General features: G+C 43.1%; 1 long non-coding RNA gene across 1 annotated transcript in view; it reads left to right on the top strand.

The window, feature by feature from the left end:
* The window catches only part of LOC142009652 (uncharacterized), a 134,799-nt gene extending 120,132 nt beyond the window's left edge, over positions 1 to 14,667 (top strand). The window contains exons 2-3 of the long non-coding RNA XR_012644537.1: positions 13,287 to 13,412; positions 14,632 to 14,667. This is a non-coding gene — a long non-coding RNA (uncharacterized LOC142009652). The remainder of the gene's footprint in view (positions 1 to 13,286; positions 13,413 to 14,631) is intronic.
* The last annotated feature ends 336 nt before the right edge of the window (positions 14,668 to 15,003 follow it).

Genomic DNA, 15,003 nt, shown 5'->3' on the forward strand with positions numbered 1-15,003 from the left:
CTGAAACAAAAAACATGGGCAGCAGATAATGTAGGCAAGGAAAGGCGTTGCCTTCTCAAAATTGCCTACACTCCCCAGCTGCCTAGGGAAGGCTGGAGCTGCAGTATGGCAGCCCAGCTGCCGGAGAGGGCTCGGGCTGCCTCATCCAGGGGAGAGTTGAGGCTGCAACATCCAGGCATGGCTGGCTCTGGGACTGCAGTAGGGCTGCCTGGCTCTCCTGCCTCCAAGGGCTGGGACCAGGTGTGTCATTGATTAGGGATGGGAGAGGGGAAGGTTGTGGAAGGGGTGGGGCCTTGGGGGCAGAAGGGCTGGGGCTGGGGCTTGCCCTTCCTAGCTGAGTCTTCACCAGCTGCCCATGAACAAACATATCAGTTAGCACATCTGCCTTTTCCACATTTATTGTTATTGCCCCCCACAATAAGTATCAAGCCTATCCTTGGTCTTTCTCTTGGTTCTCATGTATTTGTAGAGTGTTTTCTTGTTACCCTTTACGGCTCAAGCAAGTTTAATCTCATTTTGTGCCTTGGCATTTCTAATTTTGCCCCTACATACTTGTAGAATTTGTTTATATCCCTCCTTTGTGCTTTGACCTGGTTTCCTCTTTTTGCAGAACTCTTTTTTGAGTTTCAGATCATTGAATATCTCCTGGCTAAGCCAGGATGGTCTCTTGCCATACTTCCTATCTACCTGATGCTTTGGGATAGTTTGTTCTTGTGCCCAGCGACAATGTGCTTGTTAATGAGAATATTTCAGAGTCAGAAACAACCAAAAAAGTTGGGTGTGGACAGGAAAAATGTAAGAGGTGGAAAGAAAGCACTTTGAGTTTACTCCCCGTGTTATAGTGCGTGGTCTGAACGCCTTCTCACTTCTAAATGATCCACTGCGCAATTCTCCTGTTGACACTGAATAGCTGCTTTCAATCAAGCTATTATTCAGTATTTCAACATTATCTGGAAATCGTTTAAATAATCATTAAATCTTAGCAACTATGAATGAACAAATAAAACACTCACAGATCACAGCCCATCCTTCCCCAGCTAAGTCCCAAAGCTTCAAAGCTGTTAATATTCCTGGTATCAATCAAAGTGGCATGCCATTCTTCACTTCATGAAGTATTTAATTTTTAAGTTCAAACTAAATGATATGCTTCAGCGTCCTCTCCCCAGACTTCTTTCAGTGCACTGAGAAGGGTGTATTTTTAGGTGTTCTGGACTTGTAGACATTTGTTCAGTGAATAAATCCATTTAAGGCAGCAACGAGAAATATGCGATAAAATCTACACTGCTTAGACTTCTTGTGTGGATTTTGAGTTTGATCTGAGCAGTACAAAACAAGGTCTGGTGTGAATGGCCAGATGTGGGTACAGATGGAAAGCGTACTGGAAAGAAACAATTGCTTTGGGTCAACTTACATGAGGTAAAAGCCACAACAGGTCACACTTGTGATTCCCGCTGCTAAACCAAAATCTTTCAGACATGAGGTAGCACTAACTGGAGCTGTTTCAGCTAAAACTGTAGCTCTTTGTCTGCCTTGAAAGAAATGGCCAATGGAAAGCTATAACTCACCCAAACCACCATCCTCTAGAATTTTCCTCTATGGTTTAATATGGACTGGGTCCCCCAGTTGTGGTTTTGGTCAGCTGACTTAATTTACAGATGCTGTTCCAGTAAACTGTTTAAGTCTCTTTTAAATAAATAAAGGGTACTCCAATAATCTTTTATTATTATTATTTTTGTAGGGGATTGTGGGGGAAAGCAGCACAGTGATGTAAGAAAGGTTTGGAAAGCTGTTTGCCAATAAAAGAACACAAAGTAATCCTGCTGTGTGGTTAGAGGCAATTGAACATGTTCACTCAGTGCTTTCTTTTGAGGTTTTCCATTCTTTTTGTAGGTAACCACTCTAGGTAACTGACTCCTCTGGAGTTTCATGGGCTGGAAAATTCATTTGCTGTGGTAAAATCCTTTCCCTTACTTGTTGCTGAAAATGGAAGAAGGCCATGCTCATCAGTGGCATGTCCTTCACAGATAGTAAGAGGCTCTGTTCAAACCACCCTTCTGAGAGAGAAAACATTTCATAGGAAGTCCTCGTAGGTCTATAGCTGGCACTTCTCCCACCATTCCTGACATCCCTGCTCCCATTGGCACTGAAAAATCTGCTGTTGTGAGCTAAAACTGGACCTTTTTGTATATATATTTTGCATCCATAATCGCAGTAATAGCTAATCCCACAGTGTTTAAAGCCTGAGAACCCAGCACAATGATGCCAGTTTGTACACTTAATGGCCTTCAAAGTCGTTGTTAGGAATTTCTTTTGCCAATGAAAAGAATATACCAGGTTGACAGACAGCTTTGGAGTCAAGTGTGTAACCTATTGGAGTTGAAAAGTAGGTTTAATTTTCAGCTTTGTCAGCCAGAGAAGCAGTGGTAGTGTTATTCTGAGTTAGTAATTGACCCAAGAGAGTGAGAGATTCAAAACCTGGGGGTGAAAAGATACTTTCTGAGGCCATGGCTTAGTGGGAAATCCAAAGTATACCAGCACTGCCACAAGCTGTAAATGGGTTGTTTTGGAGCCATCTTATTATTTCATATATAAAAGCATAACTTATAATTAATCTGAATTTTAATAAATCAGATTTTGGAAAAAAGCTGATTTACTTTTTCATCTAACAAAATCCTGTAACAGCTGCTTGGAGCTGGACAAGATCCATCAGTCCTCTTTTGCAATGGTTCATGATGGTCAGGGAGTCAAAACAAGAGAACAGTATCTGGTACCAAGAGAAATGTCCAATGGGAAAAAAAATAGGTGCTGGGAGGGGCATGGGGAAATGGGGCAGGGAATCATAACTGTCACCTAGCTAGTTCATGAGATGTTGCAGTCAGCCTCCCAGAGCAATCGCTTTGTCGACAGAGAGCAGCCAGACTGCCTCGCCACTCTTTCAACAGAACGGCCAACCGGAAGCACAGCAGACAGGGCTGCCCGGTGTCCCAGAAGCCCTGTCTGTTGTCAGAGGGCCCCCCCGGAGCATCCAGACTGGCTTTCTATTGACAAAATCTGTCGACAGAGGTGTTCTGCCTTAAGGGGAAGTGGTACAACACTGTCAACAGAAGTGCCCCATTCTGTTGATTTACTATTGACAGAAGGCCTGGGGAATGTTGACACTCGGGGGGTTTGTCAACAAAACGCCAGTTCCCATTGTATACATCAGCTCATTTCATTTGTGAAGCACTAACTATACTGATGCCTGTCACTAAAGCAAAACTTTCCAGCTCCCCATGTTTGACTTTGACACTGGCTTCAGTATAAGTATCTGTACTTTTTATTCCAAACAAATTAGAGCAGCCTTTCTTATTAGCTGCATTTACCGTAGCTGAAACCTTGCCTTTGCTTGGATGCATGTCTTTACCACAACTTCCCTGGCACTGCCAGCCCATAGTTCCTGGCAACTTCTTCTCCAGCAAATTCAGTTTGAAAAGAGGAAAAACTGTTGAAAATAATTCAATGGTGCTAATTTTCAATCAGCTGCAGAATCCTACACAAAGATGTGGTAAAAGGCAGTCATGCGGAAGGCGGAAATTTCTAAGCTGGCTCCTGGAACTGTCAGTTCCATTTCCTGCAAAGGATACTGCTTACAATGTCTGCTCGGACTGATAGATCTGATGCCCGCTGTAAGGAGCGATAGCAGATGTCCTGTAATTATATAGGTCCTTCTGTACTAGGAGGGTAACCACACTAATTAGTACTGCTTTTAAGAATGGTGCTAAATAGCTTCCTTTACCCACTGTGAATAGATTCAGTTGCTTTTTACATTGTGTAACTAAGTAAGTTTTAAAGAGCTCTTCTCCCAGTTCTCTGCCCTGTGTAGCTTAAGGAGAGAAGGTAACGCAGGTGATTTTGTAACATACTTTAAGTTTAGAAGTGGGAGTACAGTAAACCCTGGAGTTATGTGGGGGTTGCAGTCCTGCAACTCCCGTGTAACTCATACTTTCGCACAAGTCGGAGTGGTATAAGAACCAGGCTGCTGCCTGGTTCCCAGCTCCCCTGGGCTTGCATGAGCCGGAAAAGTGACCAGGCCAGTAGCCTTGGTCAGTTTCCTGATACCCAAAGTGGCAGGGAGCCGGGAACCAGGGGGCAGTCTGTTTACCATTTCCCTGCTGCTTGTGGGACCTGGGAAACTGACCAGCACATGGCTGGTCAGTTTCCCAGCTCCTGCCAGTGCAGGGCAGCCAGGAACCAGGCTGCTGCTTGGTTCTCAGCTCCCTGCCACTTGGGGGACCTGGGAAACTGACCAGCCATGAGCTGGTCAGTTTCCTGGGTTCCACAAGCAGCTCATGGCTGGTCAGTTTCCCAGGTCCCGCAAACGGCAGGGAACTGGGAACCAAGCAGCAGCCTGGCTCCCAGCTCCCCTTCCCTTGCAGAACTGTGAAACTGACCAGGACAGCCGCCTTGGTCAGTTTCCTGGCTCCAGCTTGTGGAGGGGAACCAGGAACCAGGGGCAGCCTGGCTCCTTGCTCCCCTCCACTCCTTGGAGAGGGGAGAGGGAGCCAACATGCCACTTGGTTACCAGCTCCCCGGAACCTGGGAAACTGACCAGCCCACCAGGGCTGCTCAGTTTCCTAGCTGCTTCTTCCTGCCTTCCTCTGGCCTAAGCTGACAGCGACACAGCTGGGGAGAAGACAGGGAGAAGAGGGTCTTAGCTCACCTAGCTGCCCACAGCTACTGGCAGCTAGGCGGGCTGACAGCCTCAGAGCAGCTTGAAGTTGTGCTTAACTCACTTCAAAGTGAGTTACACGCAACTTGAAGCCACATATTTTGAGGATTTACTGTAGTGGAACTTTAAAGGCACATATTCGCTCTGGGGAAGATCGACACTGCTGCAGTTCGATTTAACACGCCTGCTGGGGATGAGCTAAATTGAACTCTCAGGGTGCCTGTGTTGGCTCTGGTACTCCTGCTCTCTCAAGAAGTAAGGAAAGTCAACGGGAACGTTTGCTTCCATCAGCCTCCCACAGTGGAGACCATGTGGAAGCTCAAATTAGGGTACATCGATTCCAGCTATGCAGTTAATGAGTTGTGTATCTTAATTCAACATTTCCCTTTCATGTAGAACTGGCCTAAAAAGTGCGTGTGTATATGTGTGTGTGTGTGCGTGTGTGGATGCTAACCATCCCTTTTAATACCCTGAACGTTCTGGATACAGACTTTGAAGGGATAGTCAGTTAGCAGAAATGTCAGCAAGTCTGGTCATTACCAAAATTCAGGAAAGTAATTGGGGTGGGTGTTCTTTATAAACCCTCTCACTCCACTAACAGGATTGTTTTGCTGTTCTGATCCATTTAGCTTCATTGTCATTAAACTAAATAGCAGGACTGGCCAACTGAATGCTGAGAGGCATAACAGTCTTGGAAAGAGTTACCCTTTGTTTTTTCCATCATGGGAATAAGGGTATTTTTATTATTCTGTCTATGACCTGCTAGCTACTTTCATTCAATAATTCACTCTAATTCAGATATCTCCCAAAGGCCAAGATTTCCAAAAGCTAACGCCACAATGCTAGGATGTTGGTGATGATCCAGTCTCTTCTATAAAAAAAAATCAATAGACCAAACACCCACAGAACAGGATCTATGACCTTGTAGTTGACTCTTTTCATTCATTATTAATTTATTGTATTATGTTGTAATTGTCATAGCATATATATTCATTGTATGTATATTCGAGTTAATCTGTAGGATTATAAAACATAAGATAGTTTCTCTACATAGTGAATTATGGTGACTTGAGTAAAACAAGCTGAAATTCAAGAACCTGTAGGTTAAACCCTTCAAGACCTTGCTTAGCTATTTTAGGTGTTGAGGACAAGAAATGATGACATTAATGACCAGAAAATAACCTAACTCCCTAAGATTATTAGAAAGGAGGCAGCAGGTGATAATATTGTACAAAATTGCTTGGAGGGTTAATATTAGATCATACGAATATTATTGGGGCACATCTATCTCAGATGGCGTCGTAACCATGGGATAAAGTTTGTGTGCCAGTGCCAGTGCCAGTGAGAATAAAGGAAACTTACTCAACCTATAGAAAATTGTAGTCCCTTAAATTTCCAGGGGACGCAGACCAGTAAGAGAAAGGAGGATGGACACTTTTATAGACACACTGAGAACGTAGGTGCAGACAGAATCACAGTATAGAAAGGGATGCCCGGATTGGAAAAAGTGATCTCCTTCTGGAAGCCTTTAGCAGGAACCTCTCTTGTATTGACAATCAATCTGTGGGAGGGCAAGCAGACTTTGAGAGAGCTGCCAGACGCAAATACCGTCTTGGAGGATGGGAGTACGTCTATGGTTATAGCTGGCTCATGCTTTATTTTTAAACTATATATGCTGCTACTTCTATGCTTTCATTGGCAATTATACTAAAACTAGTAAGATAGGTGCTCTTGTAATTGTATGTGTTATTTCCTTACTATTTTTGTGTTCCTATGGGCTCTAGATATAGATCTAGATCCTTCTGTTGCACTTGAGACTGTAAAACCTCAGGAAGTAGGATTGACTATAAATAAAATAAAAGGCTACAACCTTATGGGCAATTTTATGAAGCCAAAACTATGCCTTCAAGAGATTATATTCCAGAAACACTTCCAGCTTCATGTGCCCACTGGAAGTATAATAACCAGTAAGTCTGCTCCACAGAGTGAGCTATGCAAAGCTATGGTTTTGAAAACTATGGGGTTTTTTGTTTTGTTGTAAACTAGAAAGAGTTACCACACCATTCCAGCCATGATGTGCCCTGGCTAGCTTCCAGTCCTTCAAGTTACATAACTGAAAAAAAGAAAAAACCTACCAAGAAGAGTGTAGGTTGCAGGGGGTTTTTCCAGCCACACTAATATAACATAGCCTGAAGACCATTCCACTGAATAATAAAGCTTCAGCACAGGATTCACTGTTTAAAAGTATAAGCTTTTTATCTTTGGATGTTTGCACATCTTCCTTAGGGACTTCAGCCCTCTACTTGAAAACCTCTTCTTGTAAATTCTTCCTCCTTTTCTGTGTGATCCAACTCAAAGGATCCCCATCTGAGAGTGTCTGTGTACAAGACACACAAATCATGGTATCATAACATGCATGACTGCAAAGAGTTACTTTCCCAGGCATACCAGAGGCAAGTCTAGGGACTCATGACCTTAAAATGTAGCATTTCTCATTTGCAGATAAAAAGAAAAAAGTGTTTCGTAGCCACTCATGCCTCACAGCTCTGCCTCAAAAAGCAGAAAACAACCAGTAGTGTTACATATGTCCCTCGGGACATTTATCTCCTGCTCTGATATGGAGCATTCATTCTTGAAGTATACACACACACACACGAAAGTGTACTTAAAGGATTGAATTTTGTGGACTTGGGATAGAACTGTAAATAAATGAGGACACCTAGAATTCATTAAATAAACATTATCATAGCCTCAAAGTCAGCAAAATGTGCAGAAAAGAAAACACATTAAAAACAGTCCAGAATTCTCTTATGCTTGGCTTAGAAATTGGCTCTTAAGAATCCCACAGATTTTTCAAAGAGGAAAAAAAGATTATGTAACTTCAGTAACCAGTTCTAGTTGCATAATGGTTTCACCTTCATCATCCTTCGGCCACACACTCATCTCTGCAAAGACATTTGTGGATACTTTTTCAACAGCCTAGACGCCAAAGATCACATTATCTAAGCTTACCTGTCATCTTTGGGGTTTGAATGCACTGCGGTGCTTGGAGGCTGAGTGATATATGTACAACAGAATGAATTTCATACAAGTTTGTGGAGATCATAAAGACAGTGTACATGTAAATGGAAATACTGTGCAAATACAGCAACATCTTGTAAAATACCTCATCCCTATGGTTGATTGAAGCCCTCTAATACAAAGATGACAATGTGCAACTTCCTGAACCATCTAGGGTCACTGCATCCACAGAGGAACAAACCAAAATCCAAACAGAACATGGGACAGGGACAAACCACTGTGATGCTGAGTTTTTCGAGTCCGCTATTGATGATCTGTGCTGAGTACTTTTTGGTCCCTGTAAATGAAAAAGGCAGCATGGAATAGAATTAGAAAGATGGAGAATATCATAGAATCAGAGCAGACACAGAGTAGGAAGAGAGAAATGGGAGACAGGTAGCAGTATAACCTCAGGTAAAAATGGCAAATATTTTGCAGAAGATAAGCATGGGAGTGGCAGTGTCCATTCGGCTGAAGGACATGTCTACATTATCTGGAAGCTTGACCCACTCAGGGTCGATCTTCTGGGGTTCAGTTTCGTGCATCTGGTAGGAATGCATGAAATCAGCCTATCTGGGATCACAGTTGACTGCTGTATTCCTCGCTATCGTGAGGAGTAAGGGAGGTCGGTGGGAGACACTGTCCTGTTGACCTTCCTCAGTGAGGATGGCTAGGGAAGTTGATTTCAGATAAGTCAATTCTAGCTACGCAATTGCCACAGCTAGATTTGCGTATCCGAAGTTGACTTATATCCCTAGTGTAGACATGGTCAACGTGAAATATGACATTCAAGTAAGGGGAATAGTAACAAAGAGGAAGCCGTGCTAGTTTATACACTATCAAAACAAAAAGCAGTCAAGTAGCACTTTAAAGACTAGCAAAATGGTTTATTAGGTGAGCTTTCGTGGGACAGACCCACTTCTTCAGTCTGGCTATGGTCTAAAGAAGTGGTTCTGTCCCACGAAAGCTCACCTAATAAACCATTTTGCTAGTCTTTAAAGTGCTACTTGACTGCTTTTTGTTTTTATTCAAGTAAGGGGTGTGTGTAAATAAATTGGTGGGATGCTGTGCAGACACCATTTGCTCTCCAGCTCCTGGACGCTGAAGGTGGTAATATGCTACTGCATTTAGAGCTAGGGCCTTCTATAGGTTTCCCACAGGAAGTCCAGAAATGATAGAGCCAGGACACAGGTTGGAGACCACTGAAATTTGACTGTTGTGAAACAAGAAGGAGATAGGCTTCAGTCTTGCCTCTGGATATCTATTCCCAGATATTATATTCCTAAACAGACATTGCCACTTCAGCCTGTTTCCTTACTTGCCTGTCCTTAAATGTATGCTAGCTCCTTCTCTTCAGTGTAATTTTGTCTTAATTGCCCTCCTGCCCTAGATTTCCATGTGACTGTATGTCCTTCTAAAGGGTCATTGGATCAAGGTCACCCTGCTAACACAGAAGTGAATCAAGGGGACTACTTTAAACCCAATGGAACAATAGTGTCAAAAAAAAAAAGTACAGGAGGAAAATCTTGTCCATCGTTTTATACAAGTCTCATGGTCTGAGACTGGCCTGTTCCCACACATTTTAGTTGGGTTCTGTTTCTATTTACCAATGCCTGATGATTTCTGCAGTTTAAGTCTTATTGGGAGAAGCAGTACCCGAGACCATATTTCCTTCCTGGAGATGTGCCACGTTTGGTCTCCTAAAAGGACCAATTGAATAAAAGAAAACGCCTCTTGTTGGACCCCAAGTCAGTCTTTCTTCTCAAAGCCATGCTGTCATTGTCTCCTGAAAGCAGCTTGTTTGGACAGAAAGGAATTTCCATAGCTGCTGCTATTGTGTAAATCCCTGCATGAGCTCCTTCCTTCCTACACTTTTAATCTCTTTAGTCGCAACAAACGCAGGTTTTGTTGCTAATGCTCAGTTGAGTGAGTCATATTTTTTTAATCTAAAAAGCCTACCCGTCCTTTTAACATCCCCAATGGCCCAGCTCACGCAGAGCACTGCAGCTGCCTAACAAAACATGCTGCAGGGTGGTTTCCCCTCTGCGCCAAAAGATAGTCGTGCTCTCTGTTCCAGCCATGCTGCTAGCTGCCGTTAGCAACAGTTCATGGACTGTTTTATGGTAATAAAATATTGGCTTCCATCTATGCTTAATATCCACACACATAGCCAGGAGTATTTCCTTTTTAAATGTGTTTCATCCTCTTCCCACCTCTTTATTTCCTCTTCTCCAGCACTTTTATTCTACATCCTTTAAAAAATGTTTCCTCATTTTTCTTTCCTCCATTTGCTTTGGCTGTGATTCAGTCTTCTATTTCCATCTTTCATACCAATGTCTCAATCAGTTTTCAATCATCTGTCTCCTGGATTCCCAGCATTATTACCAGAGGGAGGGGGTGTTCTTATGCCTCCAAATGATGTCCATCTCCCTTTCCCATCCCCCTTTCAACATGTACATCTTTTAGATCACTGGAGTCTCTCCTGACTTCTCTTCAATTACATGCGGGTGGTGGCGGAGGGGGGACTTGAAGCTGTGATTTGCAAGACTTATTATAAAGATTCGACTAAACAGAGCCCAGTCCCATTTTATTAGTCAGTTGCTAGGTTTCCTATATATGTTCCCATATAAGTCAGTATGGATGCCTCAATACAGCAGTAAGAGTTCCTGCAGTTCAACAGCTCATACAGATGGCATCCTGTTCTACAGTTCCTTGCACTATTTGTTGTTCTTTAAATCCCGGAAAGTGCAGCACTCGATTTCAGCTGAATGCCTGGATTCAGAGTATTTATTTTGATTCAGGAACACTTTGTTATCTATCTGTTTGAATTAAGCCATCACAGGAAAACTGATGGACAAAAAAAAGCCTCTCCAGTTATGGACGGCAAAGTTACAGGATAGGATGAAAGTTGAGAATTCTCTGCACCCAGGTATTAAGAAGATTGAATATGGTGGAATGAAACAACGTTCAGACAATTCAGTGGGTGACAGGGGGCTGGTATCTTGAGTATAATGAAATAGGTGTAACCAATGTGTGGTGCATTGGTGTAGTCAGTTTCCTTTTGTCTCTGGTCTTTCCTGTCTTACGTTAAGCATCCAGTGTGATGACCAATTCCATTGTCAATTCAACAAATCTGCTCCGATGTGAGGCAAAGGAGAGATGTCGCTCAGCACCACAGGGGCACTACAGATTTGCTCATTGGTTTGTAAACAGATATCATTTTAAACCCTCTAGTCTAGACATAGGCCCACACTCCAATCTAAACCTCAGTGTCTACAATACATTTAAGCAGCCTCTTAGCCGGTGACCCACTGCCTTGTAAGTGGGGAAGAGGAAATAATTGCAACGTGGTTCTACCTGCTGTGGGCTTCATTCTTAACTGCCTTGCACCTTGTGTAGTCATTGACGCTCATTCAAAGGTTGCACGAAACTCTGCCATTCAGATGTGTTACCTTACGACTCCCGCTGTGGGGAAAGGAGAGGAAGAAATGAGCCCAGGTACTTAGACTCTCTCCAATCCTCCTGTCAACTGTTTGTTGAATCATTGAACTGGAATTCCTGAAACTGCCTTCCTTGTCTCAGTTATGTGGCTCCTGATTGGTCCTGAACCAGGGAAGTTGCCTGACCGGGGGAGGTCAGTGCTGGCAGGGTCTCTGCTGTTCTCCTGGCGAGCAGTGGGCTCCACTCTTCACTGACAGTCAGGGGCTATGTTTTCCCCCAGCAGAAGGAGGTTCCACTCTCCCAGCCCCCTACTCTGGCAACGCTCTTGGCCCCACCCTGCTGGTTTGTCCCTGTGATTGCTCCCACAAGGTCACTGATGATGCCGGACCAGTGGAAGGCTGGGCTAGGGAAGCGGAGCCATCCCATCCATAGTGATTGGAGCATGGGAGGCCCAAGGCAGCCTGAGGGATTACCTGGGAGCAGGCTGGTGCAAGGCAGAAGCAGGGGTTGCCCTCCATTCCTGCACTCACTGCGGAGGTGGGAGCTCAGGAAACAGAGAGATGCATGCAGTAGCCTGCATCACTCACACCTTCTACCAGCATCCCAACCCAGTCCCAGCCCACTGCACTCGCCAGGGTAATGCAGGGCTTAGGGAAGCACGGCATGGTGGGAAAAAAGTGATGGAGTAGCTCATGCTGCTAAGTGGGGAAGAGGCAAGTGGGTGGAGTGCGGGGGAGGGGTAGAGTGCAGATGCAGGTGGAGGGGGGATGAAGCTTGGGGCCGTGGAGGAAGGCTTGCCTGGGACTTGTGCCCTCAAGAGATGGCCCTATAGGGAATACCAGATTGCAGAAGTTCAACCTGTAATTGGTTTTGCTTAATTCAATGAAAGGGGCAATATGAAGTCTCCTTTTGCTCACATCACATGTTTTCATGGGACTGCCAACAAAATCCAAAGGCTTCATGCTACTCCTATTGAATTTGTTATGAAATCTGTAATAAAACTCCCATTGGTTTGGATAAGAACCCTGCTGTCATTAAACGGGCACCTGAGAGGTTCAACCTGACTGAGGGCAATGAGATTCTATGGGAGTGGGCTAGGTTGAAGATTGGGGAGGGTCAAAGTAACACCTAATTTCAATACCTTTTTATAGATGTGACATATTTTTAATTAGATGCACAGAAAGAAAGACTGATGGGAGAAGTTTTAGTCCCCAAACCACTTCCAAAGAACCTGCAAGATTTGTTGGTGTCATCTGACATAAATTCCACTCAGTTCATCATGCAATTCAGATTTGATTAACAGTCACAGCTCAGAAGCAATCCAGAAAACTGATCTGAGCTGTATCTTAAAATGACTCTCCTGGATAAGGGCAGCTTCTCCTCGTTAAATTTTATAAGGCAGTTAGGAGGAATTCAAACAGCAGCCGTCCAACTGTATCTGGTTGATTTAAAATCGTTACGAAGCCATGAGTTTTCCATTCCATCCCTGTCATCCTATCCCCCTTCATCAGCACAATTGTTCATCAAAATGATAATTTAACACAAATTTTAGTGGAATGCCCAGTTAATCAAAATACCAAATATGGCAGTATCACTAGCACAATGCTACAATTCTCCACTGCGATGTTTAATTCTGACACTTCATCCTCAGGACAGAGAAATTAACAAGAAGAGAAAATGGGTTATTACCATGACAAAGATTTTGACAGCACAGGGAAAGTGGCATATTATTAACCTATTGTCAGTGCAGTGTTCAGATAGTGAACTGATGTTAGTCTCCTTATAATTATCGTCTATGTTCTGCATGATTCACAGTGGCCAAAATCATCTGAAGCATTGCTTGATTTGTCTTCAGCTGAAAACTGTCTCTTTCCCTTCTGTCAGACAGAAGCACCTGAATAACCAGGAATACAAATATAGTAGGAGAGAAAGATGATGTGCTACAGGACTGCTTTTTTGTTTATAAATTAAGTAGCATAGCTTGCACAAAGTATGAAAGGATGAGTATAAACATAGTTGAAATAAATGAAAAATATACATATTTCAAGAAAGAATCCATGCCTTCTTCTATTTATAGGTATGAAACGAAGCAGTGAAAAACATAAGAACATTGATACTGGGCCGGACCAAGTCCACCTAGCCCAGTATCCTGTCTTCCAGCAGTGGCCAACGCCAGATGCGCCAGAGGGAATGAACACAACAGGTAATTATCAATATATCTTGTTTGAGATGAGGTTATCACATTTGTATGCAATATTCAAGATGTATCATGGATTTATATAGGGTCAAAATGATATTCTCTGTCTTATTCTCTATCTATTTGTAATGATTCCTAACACTGTTTGCTTTTTTTGACTGCTGCTGCATATTGGCTGGGTCTACACTTGCCCACAACTTTGAAGGGGGCATGGTAATCAGGGTGACGGGAGATTACTAGTGAAGTACTGCGGTAAATATGCAGCACTTCATTAGGCTAATTCTCCCCTCTGGCAACTTCGAAGCGTCAAACTTCAAAGTGCCATCATGCGTGTAGCTTGTACTTTTGAGAAGTAAAGGGGCTACAGGCATGCCAGCACTTCGAAGTTTGACGCTTCGAAGTTGCCGCAGGGGAGAATTAGCCGAATGAAGTGTTTCATATTCACCGCAGCACTTCATTAGTAATCTCCCATCACCCTGATTAATATGCCTGCCCCCTTCAAAGTTGGGGGGCAAGCGTAGACAAGCCCATTGAGTGGATGCTTTCAGAGAACTAGCCACAATGACGCCAAGAGCTCTCTCTTGAGTGGTTATAGCTAAATGAATCCCAATCATTTTGTGTGGTTGGAATTATTTTTCCAATGTTCATTACCTTACATTTATCAACATTAAATTTCATTTGCCATTTTCTTGCCCAATCACTTAGTTGTGTGAGATCTTTTTGAAGCTCTTCACAGTCTGATTTGTTCTTATGTTGGGCAGTTCAGTATCATCTGCAAATTTTGCTACCTCTCTGTTTACCCCTTTCTCCAGATCATTTATAAATAGGTTGAATAGGATTGGTCCCAGTACACACCAATGGAGGACACCATGAGTTACCACTCTCCATTCTGAAAACTTACTCTTTATTTCTACCCTTTGATTCCCAGATTTTAACCAGTTATTCCACAAGAGGGCCTTCCCTCTTATCCCATGACTTTACTGAAGAGCCTTTGGTGATGAACTTTGTCAAAGGCTTTCTGGAAATTTAAGTATACCGTATCACTGGATCCCCCTTATCCACATGCTTATTGACCCCATCAAAAACTCTAGTAGATTAGTGAGGCATGATTCCCCTTTACAGAAACCATGTTGACTTTTCTCCAACAAATTATGTTTATCTATGTGTCTGACAATTTTATTTACTATAGTTCACTCACTTAATCTTCAATTTTGCTTCCTTTCAGAACTCAGCCCTTCCTAGTTGAAGCCCATACCACTTGGTAAGTTATCATATGTTAATGTAGAACATGCATTGTTTTGAAGGGGTAGCCAGCCTAAGTTGTAGTTTGATGGGTTTTCAAGGGACTGTTCAGTGTGGTCAGGTTACTTCTTTTCCCCCATAAATAGCACTGTAAAACCAATATTATTTATTCTTGTATGCAGAATGTTGGATCATGTAAAAAGTGTGTACTGGAGAAATGCATTAGCACTTCGGAAATAAGCTACATTAACAGAAATGACTTGGTTAAAAAAATATTTCACAAGACAGTGACAAGTCTTTTAAATAAAGATCTGTTTGCTGCTGAGATCTAAGGCAGTTCCAGAAAGATGGGTCA

Source organism: Carettochelys insculpta, chromosome 2, assembly GCF_033958435.1.
Source record: "Carettochelys insculpta isolate YL-2023 chromosome 2, ASM3395843v1, whole genome shotgun sequence".
NCBI classification, from domain to species: Eukaryota; Metazoa; Chordata; order Testudines; family Carettochelyidae; genus Carettochelys; species Carettochelys insculpta.